We start from the raw sequence: 5,302 nt of genomic DNA on the forward strand, positions 1-5,302 counted from the left end.
CGTGCTAGTTTATATCATTTACATGCCTTTTGTGTTAGAATGTCGATACTTCCGCATTTTGATGTTTAATACAGGAATGATGCATTTGAAGAGCAAAGGAATAAAATGGGCATTGAGGAGTGGGCATGAAGGGATACATGAAGCATGGCACGAGAATCCATAAGAATGAAGGAAGAGAAGTTAAGAAGAAAACACGAAGAAAAGAGCTTCAAACTACTAGTGCCTACTTTGAAGAGCCATATCTCGATTTATACAACCGTTTTTTAAGTGATTCTAATTGGAAGTGAAAGCTTATCCTCTTAGCTTTCCAAAGCCGCAAAAATTGCTTGTTTCTGACAAGTAACGAAGCAATGGCGGCCGTTTTAAGTTCAATGCGCAAAGCAGGAAATTGATGCCTCGATCGAGTACAGTGAGGCTCGATCGAGGAACCTCCATACTCGATCGAGTACACCTTGGGCTCGATCGAGGAACCTCCATAAACAATTAAAATTCGCAATGTCAAGAGTTGGGGTATCTGAGAATTGGTGCCTTGATCGAGTGCACCTAGGCTCGATCGAGGAACCATTAGTTTCCATAATATTCCGCAAATTTCTTTAAGTCGGTTATGATTACTATAAATACCAAAACTCGTACTCTAGGTTATTTTGATGCATTATTTTACGTGGGTTTAGTATAGCCACCTTAGAAAACTTTCTCAAATACTTAGTTTAGTTTATTTATTTTTCTTCCTTCCGGATCTAAACATTGCTATTTTACGGTATTGTTCTAATCCTTCAATAATTATTGTTTCAATTACTTGTTCATCTTTATTATTGTTCATCATGTTTTCCATTACTATTATTGTTGTTCTTACCTTTAATATGAGTAGCTAAACTTATCATCTAGGATGAAGGGGAATCTAGGTTGTTAGAGAAGGGATTATTATGAATTGATTGTTAAATTGCTCTTGATTGTTGTTTAACTATCGTATTACTTCTAATTAGTTGATTACTGATCAGAATTGATTAATTAATCTTGCATGAACTAGGATTATCACTGACCGGGTTAAGATTAGTATAGGCCACGATAATTGAATTAGACCGACTTAATAATAGCGATTGCATGTTAAGTTAAATCTAAAAAGACATATTAGAATCGATCGATCTTATGACTTTCAACAATATAAATTGCTCAAACAATGAATTAAATCTTACCTTTTGATGACTACCTAATGAACCTGAATCCCTAGACTCTTTAATATTATTGTTTATCATCTTATTTTACATTGCTATTAGCTGTTAGAAATCAATCTCAATCAAACCCCATAAAATTGTTACCTTTATGACGGATTTAAATATAAATTAAACAAACTAGATAATCACCGCCTCCGTGTGGATTCGACCCTGACTTACCGCTAGCTATTTTGTTAGTACTAAGCTAGGATTTATTTTGATTAAGGCAAACGACTGGAAATAACCTTATCAATTGACAAGGTCGAGAACTCGATATAAAAAGATATGCATGTGATGTTATGGCGATTTGGCATGCATGGAAACATATAAAATAGAACATGTAAAGAAAAGCAATTTCCTAGTATGGCCTTTCCTAAAATAGAAAATATAATAATCTATTACATATTCGGAAACCAACTCCTTTGATCCCTTGAACTTCATGTGACACGCCTCCCAAGGAAACGCCGACTTGATCGGAACTCCTTTCCGAATGGCTCCGTTTTTAGGAAACTCCGGAATTACAAAATAATAATAAAATACATAGCTATTCCTATTATACATTTATAATAAAAATTTAAATCTATTAAATTACAAAATGGTGATGCGAGATCACAATAAAATTACAACCGAATTGATATTCCCTTACATTACGGGCAATACCGATTAAAAACTAAGGCCATACTAAGACAAATTACATGATTCAAAATTACATAAATGTAAATGACATACATCTATAAAATATGCAACATTATATATGTATTCAACATGCAAAAATGAATGTGTCAAATCGCCTTACTAGATTATATCGTATTTCGCTTTGGTTTTATGGAAATGAGTGACTTTTAACTCATTAAAAACACCAAAATAATACTTAAATCAAATTTAAGTCCAAGTTAATTACTCTAACTGTCTTAGGACTCCAATGTTAATCCACACTAAGATTTGACAATAATCTAACTTGGTATAACATTATTGCCATTATAATATTATTACTCTTAACAATTAAGAAATAATTTTCAATAAATCATAAAAATTTGGAAAAATTTGAAATCAAAATTTTGTATATTCTATAATATGACCAAGATCACAAAAATGTAATAACAATTGCTCTCAAAGCATTTTTAATTTATTTCATTAATAAATAGCATAAATTATAATTTTTACAACTTAATTCCAAATTAATAACAAAAATTATGAAAAATTCAAAATCAAAATTTTGAACATCTATATAAAATAATAAAACACAAACCACCCCATTGTTTTCCCGCCTAACCACTAGATCCCGCATAAAATATGAGCAAAAGATTAATCTAAACAAAAAACCTAAAATACTCTGTATTAATCTTCCGCAGTCGGCTCTTTAACAATCAACTCAACATTCAACAACTCTTCCATATCCGTGGTAACTTCTAAGATCTTTTAATGGTAACTTCTAAGATCTTCTATTCATTCATCAATGGACACAAATTTTCATATGCAAAAAATTATTACTCACTTCGTCTCAGAATCACTCAACTTTCAGTTCCATTTGATATTGGCTTCTATATCCCTATGTCTTGAATTGAAATGCAGATTACTCATTAATAGCATATGGGCATTTTGCATTACCTTTCAGCATGTCCTACTTGAACTTGGTATGAGAAAACTTAACTTAATTGTTGTGTTTGTTTTAGATTATCCTATTTTTTGTTCCATTTCTAAATTTTCTGCCGTTGTTATTATACATAGATGACAGTTTTCAACAAATAATGGATACTTTGCCATAACGGCGAGAAATTCCTCATTAAGGTGACCATTCTTTTCGTTCTATTATCGACAATTTGAATCATGTATCTATAAGATGTTTTCTTATCGAGATATTATGACTTCCGTTAAGCTTCTTAGTTGATGCACGATTGTGAAAAACATACAAGTTTACCCATTGGTTATAAACTGATTAGAAGACTGAGTGACCGCTTCTACAGGAGAAAAGCTGATAATTTTATGTAAGGAGCTACATATATTTGAATAAATTCTGGTGGACGAAGTGTTTTTTTTTTTTTAAATGTTAGCCTATTCAAAAAAACAAATGTTGTTAGCATGTCAAAGCCCTGTTAAACTAAGTAGAGGCCCTTTGATCATGTAAAATGAGATTCTTTTGTCGACTTATAAAGTACTAACTACCCTATTGTTCTCTATTTACCAGTGATGTTTTGCTTTAAAGGTACTTCTCTATTTGGAATATAGGCATATTCCGAAAATCGGTAGGTCTTGCTTAAGACAGTCATAAGGTAAGACCTCTCTCAATCCCCTTTTCATTTTATTAACATTATTTTAACATTATTTAAATTGATTGTGCGTACATCTGAACTTAAAACCGTTTAAAACAAGAATTTATGTCCGAAAATTAAGTTAATAGCAAAATATTAGCACATGTATGTCAAATTTGCTCTTTATGACTCTCCTAAGTCTTAACTATATTCTTCATACTTCCATGTTCAAGTTAGCACGATTTACATATTTAGCTCTTCAAAACAATCGTCTAAGCTCTCACTAAGATGTCAGCATTTAGCAAGTTTAGAAGCAACAATACAAGTAAAAAGAATCCAATTTAAAATCAAAATCAATCATTTAAGCTCTTACTAAATGTTACGAAGTAGCATTTAGCAGGTTTCTTAAGATTTATATCTTTGTTCCTTTTACAATGTCTTATTTGTTTCAGATTCTTAATTAATTTTTTTTTGGGTGCATACACAATTTATATTGGTGATTTTTCATATTTGTTCTCTTTTCGTCATAATTTTAATTAGATCTGTTGCTTCTCTATTGGTAGCATTGACTTTCGATCTTTGTTGAAAATTTGAAGCCTTATTACACGATTACGCTATATTGCATACTATTACGGGATGGTTCACACTCAACGGCTACAAGCATCATACAAGGCAACCATATCTCCCTTGCCTCTCATAGAAGATTATATAGCTGTTATGATTATTTCGTTACCCTAAATACATTGTACAACTTAGCCTATATATAGTCCATGTATATCAGTGTAAGAATCACGAATGAAATACAATACATTATATTGCCTAATTGCATATCCTATATCGAATACATACTTTTAAATTTAGTAGGTGATAAAAATGAACACGGTTATGGAATTTGGATTCATGTGTGAAAATAAGAGAAATTTTATTAGAGAAAATGAAGATGGAGTACGTGAACATTGTTGAACTCCACTCGTCTTCTGCCTCAAATTTGACGAGCAATTAAAAGGAACATGATATAAGTTACGGACAAACTTAAGTACTTAAAATTACCATGTAAGATAGGATACCTTTTGTAGGTCTTAAATTTCTACTAATCATTCACTGATTTTAATCGCAAGACATGGACTTGGATATTTAATTACCTCATTTTAAGCACTATATTTCAATGATTACTAATTACGGAGTATGAAAGAGTTATTTTGATTTTTGCAACAATTTTGAAGGGAAGTCCGTCTACACATAGATGTTATAAATAGACTTAATAAAAATAATATTTACTGTATATTTTTTAAAATATTTTTATCTGTGCCTGTGCAACTCTGCACGGGTTTTAACTAGTACTATAATAATTTCTAGATCCTGGAAAAACATAAATCCAACCCAAAAATTTCGAATTTAACTTTATGACTAATAAAGTTGCCTTTTATCGATTTTATCACATAAAAATCAATAGACATACAAAATTAACAAAATTAATTTTTCCATTTTCACATCTGATGTTCTAAATATGTGTGCAACTTTGGAAAAAAATTTCATGCCATAAATTTCGTTTTAGCTAATTTTTAGGTAATATAATCTCGATTTATTCCATTTTAACCATTAAAATCATAAATCGTGAAAAATTAATAACCTTAACCTCAAATTTTACATACAATAAGTAAAATATGCATGTGATATCATATTAAAATTTTGTGGCCAGAAACATCATATAACTATTTTTAGTTATTAAATAACCATTTTACTCCCTAAAATGTTATTATTAAATTATAAAAGTGAGCAATAAAATTCCATAAATCATCTAAAATGACGTAAAACATTTTAGGACCAGAATGTATACATGCA

Source organism: Silene latifolia, chromosome 3 (assembly GCF_048544455.1).
Source record: "Silene latifolia isolate original U9 population chromosome 3, ASM4854445v1, whole genome shotgun sequence".
NCBI classification, from domain to species: domain Eukaryota; kingdom Viridiplantae; phylum Streptophyta; class Magnoliopsida; order Caryophyllales; family Caryophyllaceae; genus Silene; species Silene latifolia.